General features: G+C 48.7%; 1 protein-coding gene across 5 annotated transcripts in view; it reads left to right on the top strand.

The window, feature by feature from the left end:
• Positions 1-20,391, top strand: part of ELMO1 (engulfment and cell motility 1) — a 456,019-nt gene that overhangs the window by 339,986 nt on the left and 95,642 nt on the right. Inside the window, exon 1 of one of the 5 annotated variants that reach the window (XM_054571363.1) lies at positions 1,862-2,146. The exons of the other annotated variants lie outside the window; for them this stretch is intronic. The gene's annotated coding sequence lies outside the window, so the exon portion shown is untranslated. Of the gene's footprint in view, positions 1-1,861; positions 2,147-20,391 lie in introns of those variants that run through there. 5 annotated transcript variants of the gene reach the window in all.

The following is a 20,391-nucleotide window of genomic DNA, read 5'->3' as shown; positions in this document are numbered from 1 at the left end:
CTGAAGAAGCGGTTGGAGGCTGAGGATATGCACCGGTAACACACCCCGAGCCTCTGGAGGGCACGTCCGTTAGATTTGTGCTTCAGACCAGTTCTCAGAGGCTTGACAGTCTAGTTCAGGCATTAAGCCAAGGAAATCTGGGTTCCCCTCTTTTTGAGGTTCATCGACAGCTCTCTAGGCTTGTACATGCTCTTTTCATTGCACAGTCTAGAAAGGAAAGAATACCCAGTAATGACCAACTCAAGTAACCCAGTCTGTGATCTCAGTCACAACCCTGCCAGAGATTCCACAGGGAAGCGCCTTGGAAGATTCTCCGGAGACTGTAGCTATTTTGTATCATGTGACCCCTCTGCAAATGCGGGGGAAGCTGCATATTTTTCAGAGCTGAGCCGTGACTAGCTGGGTGAACCAGAGAGCTTGCTTGCCGGCTTTTGAACAGATGAGGGGGTGGATCAGACTGAAGGCCAAAAAAATACCCTTTGTGTAGCTTGAAGTTTTGTTTTAAAGATGAGCATACTTCTCTTAAACTTATTATTTTATTGTTCAAATACAGTTGTCTCCATTTTCCCGCCACCACGTTCCCTGTCCCACCCACCCTCGCCTCCCAGCCTCCACCCTTCCAAATAGTTTTCTAGTGTAAGCCAGAATCATAGCCTTCTTTGACACTTGCCATTTTCAGTCAGTCTCTGTAGAACTGAGGGCTTCCTGCAGACCCACTTGCGCGTTGACCAGCCTCTGATCGCCGCCTGGGTCCGACCAGGCCGGCCAGCCATTTGTTGCTCAGTGGTGCCCCCTGCTGTTGAAGAGAAAGATAGCACATCCAGAGTCGGAGACATTAACTCTGGGTGGGCAATCAGGAGAATTTGGGGCAAGCAGGGGAGGAGTCTGAGGGCATGTCAATGGGCTGAGGAAACCCAGGGAAGCCCCCAGGGAGGCCTCCATGAGATGCTAACGCAGAGAAGAAGCTGGGCCTAAAGATTGTGCTTAAAAATCTTCCACAGACTTCCCGGGGTATTTGCTTCATTCCAACGATTTGCTAGGAACCGCCACCATGCCCTCTCAGAAATGCCATTGCAAACTTTTATTGGGGACTTTCTGAGCTGGCAGATGACAAATATTTTAAAAGATAGCCCCACTCATTTTTGGGTGAACCTACAATAAGTTTTAACAAGGAGTGGACGCACAGGAAAGGCTGTTTATTTACATCCCGAGAAGGAATCATCAGAGTGTGGATCTTCCCGGGGCACCCTGCTGGGATGCACTCTAGCGTGCACGCGTTTCTGGGCATGTGAGCACGCCTGGTGTGCAGGGGCTGTGTGTACCCAGTGAGGCGGTACAAGCTATTCGGACAAGAGCTGCACACGAAGAGAAGGAGGGAAAGCAAACTCACCATCAGACAAAAGTAAGGAGAGGGGGAGAGATGAGATTGCTGTTGATTATGGGTCTGGCAGCAGATGCTCTACACGATTCCAACTCGCTGCAGCCAGTCTGTTTCCATGGCAACAGAATCAGTAATTATCGAGCCTGAGTGCTTTCCCCTCCTTTCTCCCAACAAGGTGGAGGCTGATGAATATGAACTATCGCCAGCCCATTGCCAGCTTTCTTTTTCTTCTTCTTCCACTTTTTTCTTCTTTCAGTTCTTTACAAAGAAAAGTGAGGGTATTGGGGCATACCTGGAAGAGGAGCTATATGTTTACTGATGAAAGGCATTAGGCACTAATATTGAAATGAAGTTATATTTTTCTCTTGCGAATACTATACGAGAAAAGCTCTTCCTAGAAAAGCAGATGATCCCTGAAGATGCTAAATAAATGAGCAGGAGTTTCCCTGGAACGGAGGCTCCCTTTGATTGGCCGATCTCTTCACGATTCCTGCCAATCGGCGCACCCCTGGGCTCCAGCTCCATAAACATAAGCAAAGCTCCATGCTCATTCTCCTGGACTTGAAGTGTATGCCATTCAAAGGTGTGCGGCGAGTCTCCATTCACATGGCTCAACTGGAAACCTGTCTCGTGAACAAGCTTACTCAGGAACCATCCAGTGTTCCAGCACATTGTTCTTCTGGGGGACGGCTCTAAGTCATTCGCTGGCGGCAGCAGCTTAGAAGCAGCATTTGTAGTTGGGAAAGATGCAGTTACGGGAGCTTGGTGAGTAAACCTCTGTCTTCCACATCTGTCCGCTGGTATTAGCAGGCTGAGCTCAAATGTAGCTTTGTCCTATTGTCTGCTGAGAGAACTGTGATTTGGAACAAGCCCACGGAAGAACAGGCATTCTAGGGTCCCTGTCATGTGTGGGCTTGTGGGTTGCAAAGGCTGCACGCATTGCTTGGCTATGATCGCATTTGTAGTTGACTGTGTATTATACTTGGATATTGCTCTGTCTTGTGATGATTGGTGTGAGGAGCGGAGTTTTGCTTGATCTCCCTGGGTATTGATCCATTTCAAAAGAAGATTCTGTAACACTAAATTCATACGATTCACTGCTGGGAAGAGAGAGGAGTCAGGCACAGAGCTGAGCCGTGAGCTGCTCCACTGTGTCGCTGGTATTTGCATTGTGAAGAGAGATGTTATTACAATGGTCTGTCAAACCCTCCTCAGACCCCCAGCTGCAGAAGGAAGTGTCTTTTTTGTGTGCGCTGCTGTTCTTGGCTCAGGAAGTGTGCAACTGAGCGAGGTAGTGTCCCCTTCTTTTTTCATGAAACCAGTCTCCAAATTGAAATATGTGCTCTCTCCTTTTAAAAAAAAAAATTGCAAGGCAAATTGCAAGACCACATTTGCATTCAGACAAATTTTAGCTGTCAAAAATCATGCTTTGAAATGACTCTGTTTTGCATCCTTTGAAACCTCTGAAAACTGGAAAGGTTTGCAAAGTTATTGTATTCAAGGATTGGCTCTTTGCCAGGAGAAGGGATGCTCTGAGCTATTGCTCTGCTCCCTGGGGGTTAATTTTCTGACACTGGTGATGAAATTTTCAATTTTGTTGGGTAGAAGCAGGAAAAATGAGACAGCCGTGGTTGTAAACAGGCAGGGGAGGGGTAATATGTGGAAGGAGAAACTCTTTGCCTTTAGGGATCCTTCCAGCTACAAAGTTAAAATTATAGGTGGCCATACAGAACTCAAGCCCAGCGTAGGATCCCAGAGCAGCTACAATCCTTCCGAACCTGGAGAGGAGAGGCACCGTCTCTGGTGTGGGTTCGTGGGCTGGGGGCGGAACCCGGGGCTTCCGCCGCCGCCCGGAGCCTCTTCCAGTGTCGCTGTCTGCCTCTTCGGACGCTTCGTCTCTGCTACTTTCTAAAAAATGGGATTTCTTCTATTTTGGACCAGGACTTGATACCTTCTATTTACAGTCCACTTGGGTTCAAATAACAGAGAAGGGGAAAGAGGGAAAAAAAAACATTTTTATCTGGTTTATAAAGAAATACATGTGAAATAGTGGCACAGGGACCTCTTACAGGCTTGTCCTTTAAAACAATGTCCTTGTGACAGAAGAGAGTGTTGCGGTTCTTCACGTGGCTCTAGAAGAGAATTTACCGGGGTCCTCCGTAGGAGCTGGTAGGAATGGGTAAAGAAACAAAAGAGGTAGGAAGGTTTTTTCCCCGGAGAAGACTTGCCGGGGAGAGACCTTCTAGTCTTGTGACCAGTGAAGAAGTGGGCTGAAGCCACGGGAGGAGGCGGAGAGATTCCCAACTGTGGGTGACAGTACCCAACATAGGAGGCTCCTGGCTCCTTGACCAGGTCGGGGACCCACTGTCAGCTGAAGGCTGTCCTCCAATGCAAGGATTCAGGATGCTGTGCTAAGTAGAGAATGCAGCTGACTGTGGGCACGTGTGTGCGGGCGCGCTGTCCTCGGTACACCGCGAGGCAGGCGGGGCTCGGAGGACGCCTGGTCCTCGCCGATGTGCATTAGGTGGCCGTCAGCTCATTGGAATGACCCTCCGTCCTTTTTTGGTCCTTTCTCCCCTATTGGTATCATTGATATGAGTGAAGTACTGGCACCTGTAGGCAAGAATGAGAAGAGACAGCCTTTTATGGAAGCAGTAAAAATGTTAAAAAGGAAAAAAAAATTAAGAGTAGTTATTAACCTATTTTTAGATAATGGCAGTCTAAGAATTTGAAAGCTAGGAAACTCTCCCCCGGGCCTAAGGAAATTCAGTTACGCATAATCACATAGCACTTTGATGACAGACCATTTCAGGGTCAAGTAGGGTCCCTGTGCTGGGAGAAAGCCAAGAATTTATTGCAGGCTCAAGTTCATGACTCCCTTCTTGCATGTGGGCTGCCTGAGCCCTGCCACGGCCCATCTCAGCGACCTGCTGCCCTGACCAGTAGCTTCAGGACCTGAACGAGGCCCCCGGCATCCTCTCTCGAGGCTCCAGTCAAGAGCCTGGGAGATCGCTCTAGAAGATGGTGGTTTTCCCGCTCCTGACCTCGGAGGGTTGGGGAAACTAGAATTGAGGGGCTTGAAAGTATTCTTTTCTCTTTGACTTTTTTGCTATTTCCATCCTGTTTTCCACAGTGGCTGCACCAGGCTGCACTTCCTCCAACAGGACACTAGGGTTCCCTTTTCTCCACATCCTTGTCTGCACTTGTTGTTTGTGATGTATTCATAACAGCCATTCTGGCAGGTGTGAGGTGATAATCTCATTGTGGTTTTAATTTGCATTTCTCTGACGATTAGCACCTCTATGTTCATTGCAGCACTATTTATAATCGCCAAGATTTGGAAGCAGCCCAAGTGTCCATCAGTAGATGAGTGGATAAAAAAGTTGTGTCACATTTATACAATGGAATACTACACAGCTGTAAAAAAGAAGGAACTCTTACATTTTGCGACAGCATGGATGGATCCGGAGACTATTATGCTAAGTGACATAAGCCAGCCAGAGAAAGACAAATACCCTGTGAGCTCACTTGATGTGGAATCTAATGAACAAAATAAATAAGCAAAATAGAAAAGATTCATAGATACAGAGAATAGACTGACAGCTGTTGGAGGGGAGGGAGTTTGTAGGGCAGGGTGAAAAAGGTGAAGGAATTAAGCAAAGAAAAAGAAACCAAAACCAAAAAATCCCCAAAACTTATAGACACAGACAACAGTATGGTGATTACCGGCGGGGAAGAAGGGTCGGGGGGCGGGGGGCAGATAGAAGATGGTAAAGAGGGATTAATGGTGATGGAAGGAGACTGGATTTTGGGTGGCGAACACACAATATAATATTACAGGTGATGTATTATAGAATCGTACACTATATAATTTTATTAACCAGTGGCACTCCAATAAATTCAATAAAAAAGGAAATACATAAATAAAGTGTGCTTCCAGGTATCAGTTAACTGCACCCTGTAGCTGTTCCATTTGCTCCCGAGAAAGGGCTTCTTCCGCTGCTTCTTCCTGGCACTTGTAGGGCGTGGGCATATTAGAAAGAGAAATGTGAAGGTAAAGCAAAATGAATTTCTTTTGATTTTCAAGTGGCTATCCGAGTTGACCACTGTGGGTCAAGGTGAATGTAGCTGAGTTGACTCCAGCCCCTGAAATTCAGAAGTGAGAGCTGGAAGAATAGACTCCCTCGCTCCTCCCAGCAGCTGGAAGGAAACCCTCCCTGCAGGACTAGCTGAGCTGCCCTGAGTGTTCGCTGTGCACCAGACACCATTCAGGGCACACAAGGCACATGTAAAAGCTCACTGAATCTCGACAACAGCCCCAACAGGACTGTTTGGATACCTGTTTTCTAGATGAGGAAATTGAGTCACCAGAATATTAAAGAGCTGGCCTATGTCTCTCCAGCTAGGAACTGGCAAGCACTTGGTGTTGGCACACATGTTGACTTGCTTGTGTGCTGATCCGCGGATGAGGGCCAGTGAGTTGGGGGTGGGGAGGTCTCCCCGGCTCTCCATCTGCCTGATGGATTCAGGCCACAGGGATTCAACAGTCATCGCAACAAGTCAAATGACCAAGGAATTTTGGGCTGCTTGGGTGAATTATTAATAATGCCATTGAGGAGAAGAAGTTTGAGCTAAGTAAAAACTCGTCACCAGAACGCACCCTGTGTTCACCCCTCGTGTGACTCAGTGACCTGCCATCTCGTCCTGCAGAGCGTTTCTTCGACTGGCCTGAGCTGGGTCAGAGTCTGCATGAGACCAGCGCCTCCTGGGCCAGCTGGGAGAAGTGGGCAGTCACCTGTCCCATGGCTGCCCTTTGCTTGCATTTGCCAGGCATGAGTTGCAGTTCCCATAGCAACTCTGAGGGTCCTGAAGGGCCAGGCACAGCAGGGTGGCCGACTGGGGCTGCGCATGACCCGCGATGGCGGTGGGCGTCACCAGGCTACTCTGCTTTCTGGAGACCTCGCAAACAGCAGCGAGGGGCCCAGCTCAGAAAGAGGTTCCAGGTGGTGACAGTGACCGCACATTGACGGAGCCACTGAAGACTCGGAAGGATAGGCCTGGAAATCACTGAGTGGCAGGGGTTTCAAACCATGTCCCCCCACAGAGTTGGGGGACAGGGAGCTGGAAGCATGGAGTCCTCCACTCCCTGTTCCGCCTGAGCATCTCCATTTGTATCCGTCCGATCAGCTGGCATCCCCACCGAAGTCTTATGAATGAAAAATGAAGCCAAAGGGGTTAGGTTGCTAAAAGGAGAAATGATTGATCTCCTCCAAACGTCCCATCTGACATTATAAGGACACAGGAGACCCGAACCTATAAGAAGACCACATTGCTGTATGGAAATGGAATCTGTAGGGTCCTAAGTGACAGGTTTCATGAGCTATTTGCTTTGTTTGCCTAACATTATATACTTTGCATTATTACTCTGGGTACGCATCTGTGTAGAAGACAATTTTAGTAATTATTCAAAGAATAATGTCCTACCAGGACGATATGGCAGATGTCCTTCCAGACCAGCACTCTCTAGAAATAGAATGCCAGTTATGTATGTAATTTCAGTGTTTTTAGTAATTTCAGTAGTGAGTATGTCTAAGATATCATCATTCCAATTCTCAGCTCCAAGATTACCAACAGAATATTAATCTTCAGTTTTTTATGTTCACTCTTTGAACTCTGACATGTATTTTTTACTTACAACACAACTCAGTGTGTGTACTGAGTTCTCACAGGAAGTCTGTATTTAGAGTTCATAAAATGTACCATTCACAAAGTAGACTTACGTAAGCAAGTTGTTCCAAACATACTTAAACCCTCTTCCGATACCTGGAGTATCTACAATTAAATGAACTTTAAAATGGAATTGCACAGCCCCACCAGCCACATGTGGTCCCTGTGGCCAGTGGCCACTCTACTGGATGGTGCAGTGCTGGTCTCTCAAAGGACTCTCCTCGAGTACTTCTGTCGCTTCATGTCGTGCCAGGGCACCGGCATCTCTGATTCCTCCATGAGGTACCCAGAAGACTTGCTCCAGGAAGAGAGGGAGAACAGAACATCGCCATTCCCAAACGTGCTTACCTTTGCCTTTCACCATTGTATACAGCAAACACAACATGAGGAAAAACCTCGGTTTCTCCCTATACTGTTTGGCGTGGGGAGAGTAAGAGGCGTGCCATATTCTGTAGTGGGAAGTCAGTAGTCACCACCTGTGGCATTTTTCAGTCCCCAGATATCTTGGTCCTGCCACTCACTGTACTTTGGGCCCCCTTCCCTCAACTCAGTATGTTTGGGGAACATGAGTTCAATTTTAACACTAAGCTAAGTAAACCATGATTGAGAAAGTAACTCTTCTGCAAACAGGTAATTCCTTTGAAGACAGGTATAAATTGAGGCTCAGGGGATGATTTAATTGCTGCCATCTCATCCAATTCTACAAATTTTGTTGAGCTAAAAAGTGTTGGCTAAGTAGTTGTTCTAGTTAATTTGGTCTTAAAATCCTCGCCTTCAACATCACATCAGATATTATCCTATTTATCCACTTTTCCCCAATTTTTTATTTTTTAAGTAAAGCCAACCATGGAAACACAATCAACCTCTTCAGTAACGAGATCAAAAGTATACTACAAGGTCTTCTCAGGGGCCTCGGTCCCAGCCTCCTCAAGAGCTCCTACCATTGACGATCACAGCGAAATTTGCAAGTGGATGACTAAAACTCACTTGAAAAGCTTGGTCCTCCTGACCCTTCCATTAACAGAGCCCTCTTTTAGAAACTCCACAAAACATTGAGATGGGGCGGTGGGGGCCGGTGGGGGAAGTATCCATAATGTGCAATACCATCTCTAATGTCAGGCGTGGCTTCTGGTCCAACTCTGCGCATTTCCACACAACAGACAGAATAACCAAGACCTTAAGCCCTGCTCACTAGAGCCCCCAGCAAGCATTTGTTGGATTAAACTGGGTGGCTTCTTGTGACCTCTTTCCTATCTTGCAACTTCTTCCCTTCCGTGGGATGACTTCACCTCCTTTTCAGAGGCAATACTGGCAGACCAAATGGGTTGACCCGTTGGCAGTGTTGTAAGAGAGAAAGGACTGGCTTTCTGAATCTGCTGACATTTGGCGGGCCAAGGACTCAGGATTCTGGCATGAGTGGAGTGAAGTGCGTGGTGGAGGGGTCCCCCGGAGTGTGGAGACAGCGGGAAATAGCTGTAAACCCCTAAGGAAAATGATCGCTGCGATCGCTGTCTTTGCCTCACCACCGGATTTGAAAGTCCACTGACTTGTGCGCTTATTTAAAACAACCTGTGATCTAGAAATGAAGGACTAGGGAAGTATTTGTGCAGACAGCAGAGCAGTAGTCTAGAGTCTAAGGCCCTGCTTTAGCAATGAATCTCCGGTTTGGCAATGAGATTTTGCAAGTCACTTAACTTTTATGCTCCTCAGCACCTCCACGTGGCAGAAGGATCTTAGACTGGGTGACCTGCAAGGTCATATATATGTCAAGCTTCCAAACAATCTATTTTCTAGGGCCCATGTTCCATTGATCACACCGGTCTTTCACACTGTACCCAGATAGAGCCGCTCTACCGAGCTCTCAGAATTGGCTTGCAGATGCAGCCGATTGGCCATCCCTGTCCTGCATCCTGCCCTCAGCCCCACGCCTTGTGCAGGGCCTTGCAAGGGACACAGAGGGAACTGCCATCGGTGTGCAGGGTTCTGGGAGAAGGTAAAGTGCTTTACTCACCTCGGGCTCGGCTGTGCACGGAGGCGCTGCCACCTGCCTAGGAGGGCTGCAGCGTGGCCCTTGGGATTGACCCTCCTTTCCCTTGGAGCTGCGGCTGATGAGAGCCCTGTCGAGGAGAGCCGTTCCCTGGCACCGTTCCCAGACCTGGAAGCATATGAAATCAGGTTTCATTCCGACTTCGTTGGAATTATAGCTGCACATTTGAGGTAGCATCTGGGACAGTGGTGACACCGCCCACTCGCCTGGTTGGAGGGAAGCACCCATCAGCCAATGGAGCTCAGGCCTTCAGACTGGCAGCCCCAGCCAGGGCCCCGCGGGACAAGCTATTCCAACGCCAGCCGGCCGGGCCACGGGGCCCAGCAGGTGAGGTGGAGCTCGCTCACGTCTGATGGGCCAGCAGTGTGAAGTCTGCATTTCAGAAACTTGGTCACACCAGGAGCTGCTCTGAAAGCCACCGACGCTGGTGTTGCCCCTAGACCTAGACTGGCTACAGTTCAAGGTTCAGTCCGAGGCCTGGGCTCTGCGGCTGTCACCCTTCCTGCTTTAGAGAGTGGTGGGGGTCAAGAGGTAAGAGGCCCTCTTCTAGATTCCGCGAGCCGGGCTCAGCCGTGCCTGCAAAAAAGCTCTAAGAAGGTTTCAAAGGCCACCTGTGGGCACTCCCTCTGGCCTCCCTAAAGTTCCCCGAGCACTAAATAGATGACTACTTAACCTCTCTGAACCTTAGTTTCCTTATCTGTAGAAACGGAAGTAATGGTGCATTTCTCACAGGGCTGTCGATGAATGAAAATTAAATTAGGGTGATTAGTACACCATGTGCTATGCAAGGAGGAAATCGTCAGCTTGTGCTTCTTGGGCAGAAGCCATTCATTTTTTATATCTCTCAGAATGTCTAGCTCAGCTCCTTAGCGATGGTCAGTTCTCTAACGGGACAACCAGAGAGCCAGGAGGGCACATGCTCTCTGCTCTGAGGTCCCTCTCCTCACTCCTCGGAGACTACTCAACCCCACTGGCCCTGGGGCCCCCAGGGAGAAGGGAGCGCTGCACCCAGAGCCAAGAGCCTGGGGCGAAGTCCCAGCTTAGGCATGATTTACGTCTTGCAATTCTACCTCTTCAATCTTAGGATGCTCTCTCATAGATAAAATGTAAATAATAGCTACTTCCTCTGACACATAGAAATGTTTAGAGAACCACTGAATGAATATGCCCCGTGTGCTTTGTGGATCGTAACATAAGGTATTACTATTGTTATTTTAAATCTGATGTCTCCTAACAGCTTGGTCTTGTTTGTTGAGAAGGAATAATTGGAAACATGTTCCTGGAGCCAGCATAACAGCAGCTCCAGGATGGTGATGTCCCCTGTCCCAACTTTGGAAGCCAGCGAAGATCAAACAATATGGTGTTTCTAGGCAGATGCCTCGCTGCTTTCAGGAAGCCTGTGACCTGCCACAAATAATCAGTCCCTGCAGATGGCCCATAAAGCTTTCTGGAAAGCCAAGCCTTAGTCATGCTGCCCTAAATTGCTCTTGCTTCTTTGTTGCTTTGAAAAATGTGCGTAGTGTTGGTTCTTCCACAGGCAGATTCCTGGCCACTGCTGGGCAGCTTTCTTCCCCGCCCCGTCCCCTAAGCCACTCACTCTGCGCCCCCGAGTTCCATGTTCCATCAAGAGAGGAGAAGGTTGGTTTCTTCCTTTGTTATACCTGGTGATGTATTTATTGACTATAAACCGCTCTCATCCTGGACCTTGAAGGAGCCTGAGTCCTGGGATGGCGAACGGATTCCATCCGTTGACAGCTTGGGGCGCTGGTGGTGGCTCTTTAAGGGACCTATGCACCTGGTCTTGGAGGGGCCCGTAGGTCGGGAAGGAAGGGCAGTAGCATGTTGTCACCACATCCCAGGTGAAGAAAGTGAGGCCCAGAGAAATTGATTGACTTGCTAATATGTCTCTATTAAAAGGGAACCACATTCATCTTCCTTGCTCTCTCATTTGACTCAACAGCTAATATTTGCTGAATGCCTATTGTGCATCAGTTCTAGGCTTGGGTCTCATCTATGAGCATAGATCATCTGTGAACATCGAGGACTGACCTGCATGGACGTTTATTTTTCAGGCAATCAGGAGCCTCACAGTTGGAATCGGCCCAGGATTTAGAGCAATGATAAAAATATTTCCAACAAGCCATAGTTCTATATCTAATACTCACTGATTTATGTATGCATTCGCCTGTGGCTTCGGTGCCATGCCCACTCCATAGAGAGTAAACAACCTCTTTCAGAAGTTGCAAGAGGTCTTTGCAAGAGTTCTTTGAAAGCAACTTGAAGGTAATTGCTGAAACAAATTGGTCAATAACTGCCCTCGCCTCCCTCCTTCCCTCCCTCGGCTGCTTCTCTGGCAGTGAGTCGAAAAGGGGCACAAACAAAAGTAGAGCCTTAGGGACACAGCCTTAAGGACAAACTCAGGAGCTGTGCGCTCTTCCGGTTTTGCACGACAGCCTCCGGGCTGACAGCTCGCTAAACCAGCCATCTCCCACTTCACCAAAGTTTCCGAGCTGGGAGGACTGTCAAGGGAGGAAGAAGGTGCCTGGTGATGACAGCGTGTTGCCATTCCAACTCCGTGTCGCCTGGGTGGAGGTGTAAATAGCAGGGCCCAGGGCAGACTCTCAGCCCCAGGTCTGAGCACTGTGGTGACTCTAGAGTGACCACACCAGCTGTGTGGGGAGCTCTGTGTCCCTCCCAGCCCCGGCGTGACTGTCCTTCCTAGGCTCACTCCCAGCGACTTGCTTCAAGGTCAGAGCAGCGTCAGAAACATTTGGGTGGTGGCTATAACTGCGATGTCCTCCGTGTGTTAGGTACAAATGCATCGGTTCTTTTCATGGAATTTACCAGACCTTTATTTTTTCGCTTTCGTATAGCTGTTGCTTTAAAGTCCCCGCTTGCGGTGGTCCGTCAGGATGAAAGTTTTTGTCGAGAGTGCCTCCCCCTAAGCTCAGAGGATGGAGGGTGGGGATTATGGAGGCGGCAGCGCGATTCTGGGTCTCCGTCCTCGTTCCCGGCACAGTGTCGAGAGAGTGGGAGGGCAGTGACAAAAGGCTTGGTGTCCCCTTTTGCAGACAAGTAAACGGAGATGTAAAGAGTTAGCTTATGCATCCAGTACGTGGCAGGGTGAAGTTCAAATCCAGGTCCGTGCGAGTCCCAAGCCCATGTGCCTCCATTTCAGCCTCACCGCCTGCCTGTTGGGTTATAGCTACTGCATCAGAAACCTAGTCTTCAACTTCAGCCAGGCGCTCGCCCGGCGGCGGCGGGTGGGTGGGAAGCTGTCCTGCGGGCAAGGCAGGCGTGGCTAGTTTCAAGGCCACACCCACTTCCCCATTCTCAGTTTCTACCTGCACCTCAAAACTGCCCCTCTTGATTCAGCCCCTGCGATCCTCCCAATACTTTCTCCCATCAGACCTTCGAGGGCATGTGGCCCAAAGTGTACAAATCTCTGAGAGTCAAACAGAGGGAGAGTGTGAAAGATCTTCTACGTAAGGATTCGTAAATGGTTCCCCATCTCACTAGGAGATGCACTCCCAATGAAATCTTTCTCTTGGATTTAACAGTCATCAATATCTGTAGTATATTTGTTTTAATGGTACTGTTACTCTCAGTCCAGAGGAATGTTTTTGTTCCAGCGTTCTGTTCTCAGTAAATGTATTTTAAATCCGATTTTAGGGTATACGTGTATTTTTTGTTTGTTTGATTCAGAGGGGAGAATAGTATGACTACAACTTGACTTTTACACGCAGAATTCTGTGTGAGTAGATCTAAATAGAGTGGGGGAAACGGGAAGCAGAGTGGGAATCTAGGTCTAGGACGGAGGTTGGCAAACGGTGACCCACAGGTCAAATCCCACCCACTGCCTCTTCTTGTGAATAAAATGTGCCTGGAACACAGCCAAGCCCATTCGTCTGTCCTTGCCTATGACTGACTGCGTTTCTGCTACAGTGGCCTTGTTGGGTCTCTGGGGCAGAGACTGTGTCAGAAGCCTCAAACAGTATTTGGTCTTTACGTTAAAAAGTCCGCAGACCAAAAAGGATGATGTAAAATTTCCAACTACTAAAGAAAAGCTTATTCATGTATTTTTAAATGCATAATTATGGGTAGCAAATCACTATTGTATGTATATCCAAGGACACATTTAAAAGTAATGTAACAGCTCTACTTTTAAAATATTAATATTGTAATGTGTTGAACATTGTATTCTTTGCAACCATTTTGACGCGGATAAAAAATTTTGACTGTCAACCTAAACAAGTGCGAGGGGTCCATAGATCTCTTTTTAATAGAGAGCGAGAAGACCGCAGCCCGGGAAGCCAGGGTCGGGGGGAGCTTTCCGCACCCCCAGGCCCTCCCGGGACGGACAGGGGCTTGTTTCTCTCTCCGGGGGCCGAGCGAGCCCCACGGGAGCACTCCCACCCTCGCACAGGCTGCTCGCCCAGGCCTGCGGGGCGGCCGGTGGGAGCGCGGGACTTCCAGCGGGACGTTGTCAAAGGGCGGTTCCGCAACGCCAGGCCCCGTCCTGCGGCTCAGGCAGGTCCTTCCTGGGTCGCTCCACTGGCCCTTCGCTCCTCAGCCAGCTGGGAGGGGAAGAGGGCAGCAGGGCTTGTGAGGCTGTGCCTGCAGAATGGGTGGCCCTGGGTGGTGTTCCAGCCGCCTTGACTGTGGGGGGCACCGCCCAAGGCGGGGTGTAACGCTGCCTAGTAGTCTTGCTGCATGGTATGGGTTGGACTGTGTCCTCCCCCAAAAGAGATATGCTGGCCTTAACCATCAGCAGGTAATCCTGTTCAAATGAGGGTGTCGTAACGGGCCCCAGTCCAGGATGACCGGGTGTCCTGTGGAAAGGGGAGGCTGGAACTCAGAGGGAGACGGGCAGAGACGCAGGAAGGAGGCAGCCACCTGCAAGCCGAGGAGAGGGGCTGGGACAGACCCTTCCCTCACAGCCCCCTGCTGACACCTGCTCTCAGACCTCCGACCTCCGACCTCCCACACGCTGTGGTTTAAGCCATGCCGTCCGCGGCTCCTGGTTACGGCAGCCTAGCAAACTCACACAGTGCAGTCGCAAATGTAGGTTCCTTTATGGACGTCGCAAAGCCTGGTGGTCTCTATGTTTACTGTAGCTATGTTGTGAAATTACCCTGCGGCCCGGCCCATCAGAAGACAAGGTGTCATTAGTGTGCAGTCAAAGACGGAGGACCGGACCAGGGAGGCTTGGTCCTGGCCCCAGCCCCCTCCTTCCCCTAGAGGGGTGGTTCAGCAGAGCAGTTAAGATCAAGAACACTGAAACGAGGGCCCGTGGGCTGAAATCTGACGAGCCGTGTGACCGCAGGGCCTGAATGGCCTCCCCCGTTCCATAGGAGAGTAACAGTACCTGCCTTCTTAGGTGACTGTGAAGACCAGCTGAGCTAGCACGTAAGACCCGCTGTGCTCGGCACATGTTAAGTGCTCAGCAGCGAGAAACACTCTTGTACTAACCTCCCTAAATCCACCCCAGACCCACAAGTCACCTAGCAGGTGCCCCTCACATGCCCCCTTACAACTCTGGAAGTTTCATTTATGAAATGACCCCATAAATCACTGAAGGGGGGTTTAAAAATCTATGGTGGTCTTTTTCTTTATCCTGTCTTATTCTTGGAAGGGCTAATATTTGAGAATAGCTAGCATGCCTTACTGATCCTTTAAAAAAAAAACAAACCAGCATTTCTTTGGCACTAGTTGGCAGTAAGATCTCATCAGTCACTTGAGATGATGGAGAAACGGGCTGATCTTTTTACCCTTTGAGCTAATTAGCCTTTGGACAAATACAGCTGGTCACCAAAGCCAAGCACAGCTGGCCAAACACATTGCAAAGAGTAAATTTGGTGGGTAAATACGCCATGCTTAGATCTCTCTGTAATACTGCTCTTCCGAGTCCCTGGCATCTCAGTCATCTTTCCTTCTCAGCTAGAGTTGGTAGTGCGGTGTTTACAACTTTCCAAAGCAATAGGAAAATGTGACTAATTAAACCAATCTCTCCTTCCTTCCCAACCCCTGGCCCCGCTTACAAGGATTTCTTATCTTCTGTTTAAAAACAACTAGCCCCTTTTGGCTTTAAAGGACCTAAGAGTATCTTTTGGGACCCTTGTTTAACAGACAGGGAGACTGCCCTAGCTCCCCAGCTGAAATGTAACTTTTCTTGATTTAATTTCATCACCAGCACCAGCCAAGACTGCCTCACAGCTCCAGGGAGCGCCTTCAACAGCCCCTGCCGCACCGAACCCTGGTAGCCTGTTAAGTATGAATAGATAAGGATAAGCATCGTATCTGCTTAGACAGTGTTTGATAAAACCCAGGATTTTCAGGCCTTTCACTTTTGGGCTGAGAAGGAGCTCTCCAGTTGCCCTCTTGACGCTCTGTTCAGTTGCAGTTGCCGTCCCGTGGAGCCGCCCGCAGCCTCGCCAGTGAGCCTTCGGCAGCTGTAGGGATGCCCTCCCCGGCAGGCGCAGCGAGGACGGTGTGCCCGTCCGTCCTGGCGTCCGGCTCTCCTGGGCAGGCGCCTGGCCTCTGCCCGATGTCCCCTCGCATGGCCAGCCTCCCACTGTGCGTCCATGGTCTTCTGAGCGACCTCCGCTCCTCCCTGACGCTGCAGGGCGGGGTCCTGGAGGAGAAGGACCCCAGGGAGAATGACCAGCTCTGACATGGCACAACCATGCACCTAAGTCATTCGCAGCTTGGTTTTTGTTCCTGCTTTGGGAACAAAACAGGAAACCCTTTACTCCTATTTCGGAAGAGTCATAAAAGTGTGGTCATTTTGCATTGTGATCAGCTTTCATTGATTCAGCAAACACTTATCAAGGGAGTACTGACTACCTAGCACTGGGCTGGGTAAATGGGAGGAATCCAGGGGGAATACAGTCTGGACTTTGCTCTCAGGGATCTTAGAAAATGGTGACAAGCTTACAAGATAGTAAACCATGTGTAACAGTATTATCTAGTGAGTAACGAATGGTAAGCCTCCAGTGGAGTAAGTCCTGGGCCACCATTCTGCACATTTGCAAAAATACCCCATGGTGCAGAACACTGAACTCCACCCTTGCAGGTTAGGGTTTTGTTCACTGGGCGGTTTGACACTTTCCGTTTCCTTGCAGGGGGTTTGGAGGGCAGGCGGAGGGAGAGGGTGCTGGCTAAGGCGTGCTCTCTTTCCAGAACCTGAGGACTTGGGTGTCCACTACTTCCATCCTGAGCCTTTGAGCATTGATCCCTAGGAAGTCAGCGGTTCCTGCCCCGGTACCTGAGTCCCCGCCAAAACCACCACTCGCCCAGCCAGGGGCATGGCCTTCTTTTCCTCCTTTTGTCTCTCTATCCTCTCTTTCTGTGTGAGTTTCTGAACACAATCAGCCCCCTCTGTCCCTTTACACAAAATTTGCCCAACACTCCCCCTAGTGGTCAAATAACAAATCTCCTAATAGGACTTACCCAGCGGTCCGGGCTGTAACCTGGTGGCCAGCCTGAAACTGAGTGGCCGGCTAAAGAAACCTGGCTGGGCTCCACCTCAGGAGAGTGGCTCAGAAATGTGTACTCATTCTTTTTTGAACAAGCAGCCCAGGGGTATAAAATATTCAAGTGTGGGATCTGTTGACCTAGATTATATATCCCTGAATGTTGTAGGAAAAAGAGGCAATGTGAGAAGAAAGAAATGGTTTGCCAACCAACTTAGTATTGATTTCCAAAAAGCATAGACGTCAGAGGTCTTTGCATTAATTTCCCACAAGGAACACTTCTGAGAATGTAAGCGTCGCCTTGTATTCCTTTTGCTACCTGCAAATATGGGCGAGTATTTAGGTAATGTTACCAACCAATGTTACCCAATACATGTAATTTAAAAAAGTGAGTTATGCCAGGCATTGTTGCTTTCTTATTCTCCATTTATATTTCGAAACATCCTCCACACCTTAGATCTTCTCTCTCATTTCTAGGCAGCGAGGGCATTAGGAACAAGCTGCTGATGTAGTCAGCCGCCTGCCTATCATGTTTGCCAGATGGTTAATGGGTCTCTTAAATAAAACTGGCCCTCACGCTAACGGGCGTTTCTATTCCCGTCCCCTTGCAGAGTAATTTGTTTCATGGCCCAAGTTTCTTTCCATTATTTTCCTGCAGTCTTTGGTGATCCCTTTCCACCACTTCTTTGTGCGAAACTGTCCAATAGCACATTAACTCAATGCATTGATGGTAATAATACGTGATGGGAGAGGAGACCGTTCATATGAATGTCAACACATTGCCCAAATCATGTATCATTCACATGTAAAGTCTCAGAGGACAGGTTGGTCATTGTCCTTGATGGAGAGGAAAGAGCCTTGTTGCTGTAGAGTCAGGTACCGGAGGCTTCCCTCACTCTTCTGCTTTGGGAAAGAACATCCTTATCACATGAAAGAGAATCACTTGGGAGCAGTACATATGGCCTGACTTTTTAGGGGTCCCACGTGAAAGACCATGGTCCTAATTTCAGTGCTATGCAAAGGATTCCAAATAAAAGTAACCTTCAAGCTGACCCCTACATTTCAGTTGGATTCCTGTTTCCAAAGTGGTTGCCAAGGTACATATATACAGTCAGGTCATATAAAAGTGACATTAGAACGCGTGCTGGCAGAATGCCCCGGGCACAACTCCTGCAGCCACCGGCTGGACATTGGCGAGGTAACGCAGGATCCGAATGGGGGCGGGTCCGAAAGGAAGGCAGCCCGAGGTGTGGGGAGCCACGGAGGAGCTACAGGGAAATCACAGCTCTGTTACACCGAGCGCTTTCCTCCTCTCCATTCTGTTGCCTGCCTGAGATGATTTGGCAGAGTTTAAAAATAAATGAACCATACTCACTTTTTCCTCCAGAGCTTTGCTTTGAAGGCATATTGTAAGGAAAAATCATGCAATGCGAACACAGTCAGTATGGGAGGATCAAGACATGAAAATATAAATGTTCTGTCCAGCAGCATGTGCCTACAGTAGCCCACACTCCTTACGTGGGGGGATGTGCTTCGTTCCAGTTCAGGTCGTATCATACATGCCAATGGCATGCTTCACGGAGATGTTAATTATTTGCTGGGTACCACAGAGGAAACGGTGTTTTCCATGGGTTTTAGCAGCATTTGAACCTTTCCACTGTTATCTTTACACTGCAAGATAGAGTGACAGAGATTCGTTTTTTTAGTAGCCATTCAATTCCAATTTTCAGTGCTAACTGGAGACAGGATTCTTTTGCGGGCATATCATTTATACTGATCATTGCTTTTCACATTTGATTTTAGCTGCGGACCCCTGATTGTAAACAGAGGGGCCCCTCGCTTGGAAGCCCATGCCGGGGCAGCTAAGCCCCGGGGGCGCTGAGGCTGGACACGTCAGACTCCCCGCTGGGCATCCCCCTTGTTCCCCCAGACCAGCGTGAAACCTTTGAAACCGTCTCTGGGAGCGAGAACCTGTTCACGTCTCTATATTTTGGGGGCGGAAATGCCATTCGTGATTCACTCATTCTTTGATGGGACAAATGTTTATTTACTCAGTGACTGTTATAAGCCAGGCCCTCTTCTCGGCCCTGAGGATGCAGCAGTGACTAGGAATGACCAAGGGCCAGCTCTCTCCGGGACACAGTGAGGGGACAGCCAGGCTGTCGGAGTGGCCAGTGCTGAGACGAAACTTGGAAGGACAGGCCAAGAGAGGAGTCCCGGGGAGAGGACTGACTAGGGAGGACGGCCAGGCGAGGTGCGTCCAAGCTTGGGGAAGAGATTTCAGACAAAGAAAGCTCCCGGAACCCCCGTGGCAGGGGCGTTTCAGCCACCCACGGGTCGGCGCGGCTGGCGGCCGGGCCCCGCGGGGAGGTGGGCGCTGGGCCGCGGTGGGCAGAGGTCTGAGCGAGCAAGTCCATTTCTGGAGAGTCTGGGAAGCCATGATGGAAGTCCCGAACTTCCCATTCTGTTCTGAATCCGCTGTTAATCGTGGTTTAATGGTTTGTTATTAAACTACTCGTGAGTAAGCGCTTTATATTTTCATTTCATTGACTTCCCAGATGGCTTTGAGGTAACTCACATATGTGGTGTGTAAACACAGGTTCATTCAAATAAAAGTTCAAGACTAGGCAGAGGGATAAATAAGTGATAGATAATGGAGCTGAGGATTTAAAATGTAGTTCTGTGTGTCCTCAGAGCCGGGGAAGGCAGGCCGGGGGGAGAGAGAAAATAATTGCTTATATAATTCTGATTAGTTTAAAAGGAAGCCTACTTGTTTTTAAGGGAAGAAAATTCTCAAAGAAATTCTAAACCTAATGTATTCCATTGGGCCTTACACAAGAACCATCAGTAATTCTCTTTATGAATATTGTATATCTAATATACTCAAACTGTTCCTGCACTAGGGGATACAAACCTGAATCAGACATACATCCTGCTCTCCTGGAGCTTGCAGTTCAATAGGGTGTATGGCGAACATGCACAACGGACTATTTTAAAAGGCACATCATGTAAATTAGGATTTGTTTTCAAAGTATGTATTGGGTTGGCGAAGAAGTCTGTGTGTTTTTTCTGTAAAATATAAAACACATTTTTTATTTTCACCAAGTAACTTTATTGATTTGGGTATTTTGAGGTTGTCGGCTGTCTCCCCCAACTGGCTTCTAGTGGAGGGAGGCCGGGGCTGCTGCTGAACATCTCCCGATGCATAGGACAGCCCACAGCAAGGAATTCTTTGGCCAAAATGTCAAGAGTACCAAGAAACTTCACAAACCATTTTTGACACATTTGATCGGTTGCAGCACCTGCTCCATACACTATACAAATCTTTTTTTGTGTGTGTTTCAGTTGCGTTTTTACCTTTCTTGAAATAATAAAGCATAATGAGCTGAAAATGCTGTGTATTTTTTTCCATCTTCAGTATTTAAATGGCTGGACAAAAATTCACCAATTTTGATAGTTTGGTTTTTTTTTTTAATGTAGGCTGGTATGACAGCTGTTATAATACAGTCTAATGAAATTGTTGCAAATGAAGTTAGAGACAGCTAGGCACTACTAGGGCCATCAGGACTTCGTGGAACTTTCTGTCGATCACAAGTAGAGCATTAAAGCATGACTCTAGGTGAATTTCAGGGATGGGGGAAAAGTCAAGGTAACCTGTGGGGTCTATAGCTTCTCAGTAACCCACGAATTTAACACGCAGTCCCCAGGAGCAGGGTGGCAGGGCTGGCTCTGTAGGCCGCCTTCCTCTGCTCACACGTCTG

This window comes from Pteronotus mesoamericanus, unplaced genomic scaffold (genome assembly GCF_021234165.1).
Source record: "Pteronotus mesoamericanus isolate MK-2021 breed Mesoamerican mustached bat unplaced genomic scaffold, CSHL_Meso_final contig_220, whole genome shotgun sequence".
Taxonomy (NCBI): domain Eukaryota; kingdom Metazoa; phylum Chordata; class Mammalia; order Chiroptera; family Mormoopidae; genus Pteronotus; species Pteronotus mesoamericanus.
This window is presented reverse-complemented; position numbering and strand designations above follow the sequence as displayed.